We start from the raw sequence: 10,421 nt of genomic DNA, 5'->3' as shown, positions 1-10,421 counted from the left end.
AGTTTGTATGAAAAATAGGATCGACTGCAGTTCAAAGTTTGAATTTAAAAGATCAGTTTACAAAAATATATCTGATAAACTGTAAACTTGAATAAGCACACATTCAACACTTAGACAATTAAGCACAGAAGCACTTGTCCGGATTAGCAATCCGCACAATTTGTTCGGTTTACAAGTCCGGTAAAAAAGATAGAGAAATTAAACTAGTTATCCAGATTAACAATCCGGGCAACACATGAACATAAACCGCACAAAGTCTAAATTGCACAAAGTTAAATCTCACAAAGTTTAAGATTTAAACCGATTAAAAGTCAAACTCTTAAAAATCCGTTCAAAAAGTCAAACTTATTAAACCGATCAAAAGAATTCAAACATAAACCGATCAAGTTCAAACAATTAAATTGATCAAATTCAAACACCGTTCAAATGTATACCGTCCAAGATGTAATACGATTGTAGAWATAAACCGCTCACAAATCCAAGACTTACCAAGCGGATTCTAAACCGCACACTTACCACACGGATTTGGTTAAACCGGTCAATATTCGTTCAAGTTACTAAGTCCTTACTAGCCGGATACTTTTAAACCGCTTACTAAACCTTTCAAGTGTTACACRGTTTATCAACTAATCCGCACAAGTTATCACCGGTTTACTAGCCGGATTAGCTAAACCGCACACGAAGTCCTTCCAAGAGATGTCCGATATTACCTATAACAAAACAACTCAAAACACACGGAGATTAAACCGCACAAGCTTTAACCGGATAGAGATTCAAGCAAAAACATAAAATTTCATACTTTTTACCAAAACATGAAAAAATACGAGTTTTTATGAACTTTTTCCAGAAAGCTAAAAATCAAATTTCGACATTTTCTGCCTTAAAACTTGTGTAAATTGCAAAATGGTGTGAATCAAAGTTGTTTGAAATACAAAACCGAAACTAGCGATACAAATCTTTATCAATAACACTCAAAAATTGAACAATTTTGGCACAAAAACCAATCCGGTCAAAAAAAATCAAGAACAGTGAAGAACAGTGAAGAATCAGATCGAAAATATTAAAAAAATTCGTGCAAAAATGTGTAAAATGGATATCTTCAAATCCAAACAGCTGCAACTTGCTCTGATACCAATTGATGAGTCCAGATTTCATACAAACATGGTATGATCTTCATAGATTGTGATGAGCATCAAAGTAGAAAGAAGATATTCAAGAAGATGATTAGATTGAGAGGAGAGAGAAAGTTACATCAGCAAATCTTGATTTTCAAATTAATGACAAAAGCTTAATTACAATTACAAGGTAAATCCTATTTATACTAGGAAATGTAAAGACTAAGCTATTACAAGGAAACTAAACTAAGGAGAAACTTGAATACAACATTAAGCACTAACTTGAACCCAACATTAATCCACTATCGTCTTTTACAAGTAATAAAGTGGTAAAATACCGAATATCGTCCACGGAGAAAAAGGAATAAAAGTTTGTTTTAGTAGTATAAATAAAGACATGATTTCAGATGGTAAATTCGAGGAAATATTTGTGGTGAGTTGATTAAACACTACTGTTGTGAACAATTAATAGAAGAAAGCTTAGGGTGTAGGGATTCGTTAAGATATTAAACCGATTTTTAAGTAGACAACATGCTACAACATGGTTCTATAGCATGCTTTATAAATGACTTATCTTTACAACTAATAGATTCTTTAAGGTACTCTCTCAAGATGTAGAATGGCACATAGTCATAGATCCAACCCTCATATCTCTATGCAATGCTGGAGTCCTGACATTGACTCAAACTATTCCTTTTATAAGCTAAATGGAGCGAAAACAAGTCTCCTTGATTCTAAGTAACTCTCTCGAGCTTACTTCCATATCATTTAAGTTGACGTGTGCTTGTTGGTTTATCTCTAAATCCAACACACTTTAACACTTTTAAACAAGTGATCAACTTGTCCATGGATGATGTTTTTGCAATAAAAACTTGAATGACGTAGTTGTAAAGATTTATAATTGATATTTCTACAAACGAGATCGGTCTTTATCTTAACTTCACCCAACACCCAAGCTATATTTTTAGCCTAACATGCTTGAAAAATTAATTGCGTAAATAATAATGCACAAGAAAGAAAAATAAAGTAGAAGAAATAAATGCTAAGCGTAATTATAAAAGCGACTAACGATATTTGAAGTAGAAGATTTAATTGCATAAATAATAATAAAGCATGATAAGTAGAACACAAGAGAAGAAGAGAAAGTAGAAGAAATAAATGTAAATGGGGATTTGTAAGAGACTTAAAATGTTTTAACTAATAATATTGATTGCATAAATTATAAAGCATAATAAGGAGAGCTTAAGAGAAGAAAAGATGATAAGAGAAATAAACATAAAAAAGGAATTATAAAGAAGAAAAATAAAATACTTGCAAATACAACTTTATATCAAAAGAACCTTGAACAAACTACTTCAAGTGTTTTCTAGGATTGTTTGCATACCAAATTGCTTACTTACAAAGCCAAGCCTCCCCCTTTTAAATAGTGGACGAAAGGAGGATAAGGACCAAAGGATAAAGGCTTTACCCAACTTTTTTACATTGTCTAATGGGTAAAGCCAAGCTACATAGATAATAACAAAAATCAGATCTTAAATTTGTACTACGAGATCTTGAAATCTGCAGGAGATGGGCTGCCAAAAAGGGAAGAAGTGACCTCAAAAGATTCCCGTACTATTCTCAAGAGTGTCCTGGATCGTTCTTCAGCACATGTTGTAGCATGCTTCAGCCAAGTACCTAACAACAAGGCTATTTTTCCAAAAATCAGCACATATCCAAGAAGTAAACATGTTTATCACATCACTTTAGCTCCAATATAAAAAAGATAGAAAAACAAAACAAAAAGACTCAATTTGTGGAATTTTGGGAAAATAAAATGGGTAAATAAAGTAAAGAAAACGTGTAAAAGGATCAAATAAATTGATACTTATCACACCCCCAAACTAGAATTGTTGATGCTTAACGCGTTAGCTACAGCACTGCACGGGTCGATCTAAAATATATGCATGTTGGATTCGGCCCAATCTTTTAGGAAAAATTGGGTGCTATCATATAGCTTTGTATCGGCTAAGTTCACGAGTCTTCATGCATAAGGATACTAGATTACCTAGTAGAACCATCAAATGAAATGTGAATAATCCATCTATCTAAGATTACAACGATCAGTACATGTGATTCGATTAAGTTCTGAATAATCAAGTCCTTTGGTGTCCCCCCAGTCAAGAATTGGGGACGGCGGATTCCCCTGCTACATTACAATACCTCGCTCCTTATACAGGAGCACCTTAGGATGGCATAGCCCCAGGGCTTGACATACCGCGAATCCTCTTGAATAAAAGACTCAAATAAGATGGAAAAAATGGACACCGATACTTACGACTACCATTTTCTTGTTATAAATAGCTTTTCGTAAATCAAAGTGGATGTTGTTTTGTACTAATCACATTTATATACCATAGGCTAGCCTCACTTTTCCTTTGTCTGGTTTTTAAACATTGTCACTAGTGGTGTTGAAACAATGGGTTTAGGGGCTGTTGGTATTAGGACAACTGGTATAGGGGCTGCTTGGGTTTGAAAAACAGTAGAGGTGGGGGCTGGTGGTGTTGAAACAGTGGGTTTAGGGGCTGTTGGTGTTAGGACAGCAGGTATAGGGGCTGTTTGGGTAATGGGATTGTCTAAAGGGACTGTTTGGGCTAAGGGAATGATAGGTGGGATGGCTGTTTGATTATGGAGAAGATTTTTCTGGAATTTGATTATGAAGAAGATTTTTCTGACTTTGGCGAAATAGATCGTCTATTGGATGCTATAAGGTCGGATGAGGGAGATTTAATTTAAAATGTTGAGAGGTTGAGTGAAGGGTAAGGAGAAGAACCTGGTGAGAGTGTGTGTGGAAAAAAAAGGAATATTTGTTTCTATCCTAACCTATACACGCAGCCGGGCACCCACATCTACTGTTGACATTCATTCATTGAATATCGACATTGAAGAAGACATATCCCACCCAGCTATGCAATTGCACACCTCTCCCAGCCACTCTGTCACTTCTCAACAAGTTTCAGTTTCAAATACTCAAGGGGATGAAGCACAAACTCTATTTATTCCTCACTTGGAGGAACAAGATATTGAAAACAGTAGACATCTGCCCCAGTCTACGACTTCATTTGTGTACACTATGAGTCTAGTGCCAATAAACACTTTAGGTATACTGGAGTCTTTAGCATTCACTGCTCCATCGGTTGTTCTTTGTGAACAAGCTGGAACGACCAGAGTAGAGTCATCTGACTTTCAACGAGGACATATTGGAAGTCCTACTAGTGCTAACGCTTTTCCAACACTGAACATAGGCACAACAGTTTATTCAACTATTGTTACAACTGGCAATCTAAGTGATCTAGGTGTTACTTTACTAGACTATATGTCAAGGGAATTTTTGAATGGTGCCTTAAAGGCTGTTCAAGATACTTTAATGGAGGAGATAAACGAATTGAAGAGACTATTGAAGGGAAAGCAACCGGTCGTGCAAGAAACTTCTTCTCCGTCGCCATCGCCTACACCTAACCTCCATCAAAAACAAATTTCTTGGTGGATGATCTCAAGTCCATGCTTTATGCCAAGATGTTAACTGAACAAAATATGGACTCAATGCAAATCTAGTCGGTATGCTCAGACAGTCTATAAAAGATTCCCAACCCATTCGAACTACAAAGTTTACAAACTTTCAGAGCATTGTAATTTTAAGTCTCTCAAAGCTTGGTTCTAGAATCGCTTCCTCTACCCAATTAATAGCTAACCTGCAAACCTCTATTGATACATTGTCTGAAAGAGTATCAATCTTAGAGAATACTTGTCGAGATCAGGCCACTTCTCTCAAAAGAAGACATGATGATCAGGACGATCCTGATCACCATGAAGGGGATAAGAAGAAACAGAGAGTGGCTGAGTCCTCGAGGGGTAAAGAAATGAAATTGTTTGAAGATGAGGATTCTGAAGAGCTAAATGATCAAAGTCATGTTCAAGCTGAAAATAGTGAAAGGATTACTGACATGTAGAGGATAATAGCTACAGATCCAGAAATCGAGCCAATGGTTGAAAAGTTGTCGGTCTCCAATGTAGAAACAAGGATATTACTGGGTCTGACAGCAAATGTGGGATTCAATGAAGTATTTTCAAAAGAAATTGGTGGAGTTCAGGATTATGGAGCTAAAGCTGAAGTTGGAGCTGATGATGAATCTGATGAATTTCTATTTGACTTTGAAGCTGATATTGATGAATATGAACCCAACTTTCCATTTCAGTATGAACTCAAACCAGTTTTTGCTGAACCACCAAGTGTTCCTGATACATCTTCCATTCCACAAACTGCAACTGCTAAATCCTTTAAGAAGTACATACCCTTTGTTGTAAGGATAAATACTCCAAGGTTGCATCGAGCAAGAGTCAGAGAACCATTCCTTGAAGACTTGTATCCAGACATTTTTGTTCGTCATCGGAAAGCCTTGAGTTCTGACAAAATCTTGGGTATTCACAAGGAAACACGAGTATCGTAAGTAGTACAAGTATTTCCTCAAAGCAAAATGACAACCCATCAACTTTGTAGGAACCAAACATCGGATCGTCTCAATAAAGAATGTTAAAGCCAAGAAGCTTGTTAGTGTCTGGTCAAGTATTCTATGTGACAAGGAAAGATTGTCAAGTTTGGAATTTTAGTGAAGCTGACTTTCCTAACCTCTATTTAGAAGACTTGGAGCATATGTATCATGAGATCAGAAACCTGACTGTCAGATTAGAAGGAGTCATCAGAGGTATTTAGGCCATCAAAGGTAACTTAGATGTCATAACAAGCTCTCTTCAGTAATTGATGTGCAAATGGGATACAAAAGTACACAAAAGAATGTCAACCTGAAGAAGCCTAATAAAGAGTTAGAATACATTGATGGCTATCCTCTGTATATGATTCTAAAAGATCCAGATGATAAGTGTTAATTTATTAACCTTATTACATCATTTTCTTAACCATTTTCCCTTGTTTTATTTGCCCATTAGTGTCTTAATAGAGTCTTTTTATGTATTTTTCATATATACTGTAATATAGTATATCTAAAGTTAATTCCCTATTTTTACAGGTTTTTGATGATTTTTGGGCCCAGTCCTATGGCAGTCCTATAGGACCAGGAGTGGCAAGGTCCTATAGTATCTGTCTGAGAGCTGAAATTCTGCTTGGGCCGTGAAGAAATGGGCTGATCCATAGAGGAGGCGTGGTCAACGACCTTGGGCCCGGTCAAAGCCTAGTTTTGAAGAAGCTTTTGTCTTCTAGTTGGCATCCACTATGTGATCTTCCTTAGCCTATATAAACAAGCCTTAAGCCTTGTTTTGAAGACATTTTTTCATACTTTCTTTCATTTAACACTTGTGATATTAGTGATAATTGCTCTCTAGAATATTGCTTTCGGTTCCAAGTTTCGGTTTTCTTTGTTTGTCTTTTCAAGAACCAACTTTTGAAGTTGTGATTTCATTCTCAAGTTTTAATTTAAGTACTCGTATTTAATCATCATCTCATTTCTGTTCCAAGTTACGTTACATTTTCTTATCTTTTACAAGTTACGAATTAGTCGATCGTTGTTGCTTTACATCGGATCTCATCCTTTGTGGTACACGACTAATTTACGTAGACTAAATAATCAGTTTTTACGAGTTTGCAAGTAACCTTTCGGTCTTTGTAACGAAGCTTGTTTTGCAAGTTTCGTAACTTGACTTGCAAGTTTTCTTCAAAAGTCAACCCCAATTTCCAAGGTTTTCATATGTCATTTCCTCATCCCATCAAAGTACTACTTGTCATACATCAAGTACCTTCCTTTCATTATTATTAGATTAATATTAATTAATATTATTTAGTTATTAATAATTTATATTTCAGTATTTATATTTCAGTATTTATATTTCAGCATTTATATTTCAGTATTTATATTTCAGCATTTATATTTCAGCATTTATATTTCAGTCATTTATATTTCAGTCTTTATATTTCAGTCATTTATATTTCAGTCATTTATATTTCAGTCATTTATATTTCAGTCTTTATATTTCAGTCATTTATATTTCAGTCTTTTACATTTCAGTCCTTTACATTTCAGTCTTTACTTTACTGCAATTTACATTTCTGTCATTTAATTTCCAGTACTTTAAATTCCAATATTTCCATTTCCTGTAATTTACTTTCTGTAATTTACATTCTGCAATTTACTTTTCCGTCTTAGTTATTTATTTTTCAGTCCTTACATCTTTCGAGAGAAGAAACCGAGCGATGATGGACTAACGCTTTAGTTTGGGGTGTAACGGGAAATTAAGACCAAAGCCGATGTGAAAGTGCAAAGGTGTCTTATTAGCATTATAGTCTACTATTTATTTCAGGTGCTTAATATTKCATTTRATKATTACATTDAAATTAATTGACAACTAATTTTGTGTATAAAAATGTATTGACTTTCAAAACCTGAGGTAATAGGRGAAGGCTATAAATAGCTTTAGTGTCTGACAAACGCTATACTCCTACGTTGTAGGATGGTAATACCGTGTTGTGCTAGGATTCACGACGTCTAACATAAATGATATCRTATCGATAGCACGTTGACCGGTGTGTGCTCTTGGGAGGCCGTCTGACCCGATAGTTGATACTGTCATAGTTATATAAAATCATTTATTGATTTTAGATAATTATGACAGGAATGCTATGTCACATTTTTACTGAATCATTTGTTTAATGTCTTAGTCAACTGTTGCACCTTGTGCTTCTTCTTAAGACTGATATTTTTCTTAGTTGTTAATCAAACCTCCCAATTTTAGATAAATCAAATCCCTCGTTTCGCCATCTGAAATTAATTTTTATAAACTGGACTTTTGAATTAACTTTACAAGCTATCTCTGTGGGAACAATATCTGGTATTTTATTAACTTTACAAGCTATCTCAGTAGTTCGAGGTGTATACTTGCGCCAAGTTCTATTTTTGTGTTGAAATCTAAGGTTGAATAAACTGACGAGCAAGTTTTTGGCACCGCTGCCGGGGATAGCACGCTAAAGTTTTTTTTTAAAGTAAAGTTCGTAAAAGCTAATTTTTCTACCACATGTTACTATTATGGAGAACATCATACATATTGCAAATTCTCGGGATAGAGGAATCATGGACTATGCTATTCCTGTTTTTAGTCAATTAAATTCAGGAATACTAAGGCCACAAATTAAGGCAACTCACTTTAAGCTCACACTTGTCATGTTTCAGATGTTGCAGACTAATGACCAGTTCAGTGGTTTGCCATCTGAAGACCCTTATTTACACTTAAAATCTTTAATAGAAATAACTGATTGTTTTCTTATCCCTAGAGTGTCTGATGATGCCTTAAGGCTGAAGTTGTTTCCATTTTCTCTTAAGGATAGAGAAAAATTATGGTTTAACTCTTTACAACCAAATTCCATAATCTCTTGGAATGACCTTGTAAAGAAATTTTTGAGAAAATATTTTCCTCCCAACAGGAACGCTGAATCCAGAAATGAAATATGTTTGTTTAGACAAATGGATAATGAAGCAACACCTGATTATTGGGAAAGGTACAAGGAGTTGTTGAGAAAATGCCTTTACCATGGCATTCCTTATTGTATCCAGCTAGAGATGTTTTACAATGGTTTAACAACTGTTGCTAAGCAAATGCTTGATGCTAGTGCAGGAGGAGCTTTCACAACTTGTACTTATAATGATGGGTATGACATRCTTGAGAAAATTTCAAATAATAATGGATATTAGGCTGATCCACATGCATTAATACAGAATAATACAGTTGGGATACATGAAACAGACGCATATAATGCATTTACAACACAACTCACATATATAACTGACATGATTAAGAATATGAATGTTAGCCCRGATGTGCGAACTGTTGATGCAACATCGTATCCTACTGTCAATTCTATAACATGTATGTTATGTGGAGGAGGTCATCCATTTGATCAATGTGCATCTAACCCAGAGTCGGTTAATTTTTTTKAAAATCAAAACAGGGGTTGTTCTGATTCACAAGCTTATAATGCAGGGTGGCAACAACACCCAAATTTTTTCTGGAATGCTAGAACCTTGAATGAACCTGTTGGTTTTCAACAACATCAAAGTGATTCCTACAATCACCAACCCAATTTTTACCAGCAACACCCTACCCAACCGATTTTCAACCAGCAKACAAGTTTTCAACAACAAAGTCATCAACCCTCTTTCCAAGATACAACACATCAGTATGTTGATTCATCTACTTCCTTGGAAGCAATGATGAAAGGGTTCATAACCCAAACTCAGGCTTCAATCAGAAACCTTGAAAAACAGGTTGGACAAGTAGYTTTRGAAATGAGACAAAGACCGATAGGCTTTTTACCTAGTGATACGGAGACACTTCAGAGAGAAGGAAAAGAGTAGGTCAAGGTTGTGACATTGAGGAGTAATAAGACTTTAATAGAAAATCTTCAAAAAGAACCAAGCAAAGCAGAGATTGAAAAGAAAAGTGTAGTACCAGATTCTGTTACCTCTGTACCAGATTTTGTGATTACCATTCCTGTGAACCATTTAGAGAGTACTAGTGAGCCTCAACCCATAGTCAGGCCCATTGATAGTATAGCCATTCCAGAAAGATCAGAACTTCCATTGTTATTTCCTGATGAACCCAAGACAATCCAGACTCCCAAAGAAAATATTGTAGTGGATGTGTCACAATATGGTGACGGTCCCACAATAAATGACCAGACTAGTCCTATAATCCTTGGTAGAACTGAATCAGAACCCATTGAGAAACCAGTTTTGAAACCCATTCCAGCACCAACTCTTCAAAAGACTACTTCTCCTACTGCAGTCACTCCTTATATTCCTTATCCCCAAAGATTAAGGAATCAAAAGAAAGAACTACAGTTTAGAAAATTTCTTGATGTTTTTAAACAGTTACATATAAACATACCTTTGGTTGAGGCTGTTGAGCAAATGCCAAGTTATGCAAAGTTTCTAAAAGACATTTTGAGTAAAAAGAAAAAGTTGACTGAGTATGAGACTGTAGCTCTGACTGAAGGGTGCAGTGCTTTGTTGTCCAGTAAAAGCCCTCCTAAGCTGAAAGATCCTGGAAGCTTTACAATCCCTTGTTCAATTGGAGGAAAAGAAATAGGAAAAGCCCTATGTGACTTAGGTGCTAGTATAAACCTCATGCCTTCATCTATCTTCAATACCCTGGGCATAAGTAAAGCTAGACCTACAACTGTGACTCTACAATTAGCTGATAAGTCCATAGCTTATCCTAGAGGAAAGATTGAGGATGTCCTAGTTCAGGTTGATAAGTTTATTT

General features: G+C 35.4%; 1 non-coding gene across 1 annotated transcript; it reads right to left on the bottom strand.

The window, feature by feature from the left end:
- Positions 1–8,588: 8,588 nt before the first annotated feature.
- On the bottom strand, positions 8,589–8,694 carry LOC112505216. The gene has a single exon (XR_003068354.1). It is a non-coding gene; the product is annotated as a small nucleolar RNA R71 (small nucleolar RNA).
- Positions 8,695–10,421: the final 1,727 nt, after the last annotated feature.

Source organism: Cynara cardunculus, unplaced genomic scaffold, assembly GCF_001531365.2.
Source record: "Cynara cardunculus var. scolymus isolate 2C unplaced genomic scaffold, CcrdV1 Un_Scaffold_9084, whole genome shotgun sequence".
In the NCBI taxonomy this organism is placed as follows: domain Eukaryota; kingdom Viridiplantae; phylum Streptophyta; class Magnoliopsida; order Asterales; family Asteraceae; genus Cynara; species Cynara cardunculus.
This window is presented reverse-complemented; position numbering and strand designations above follow the sequence as displayed.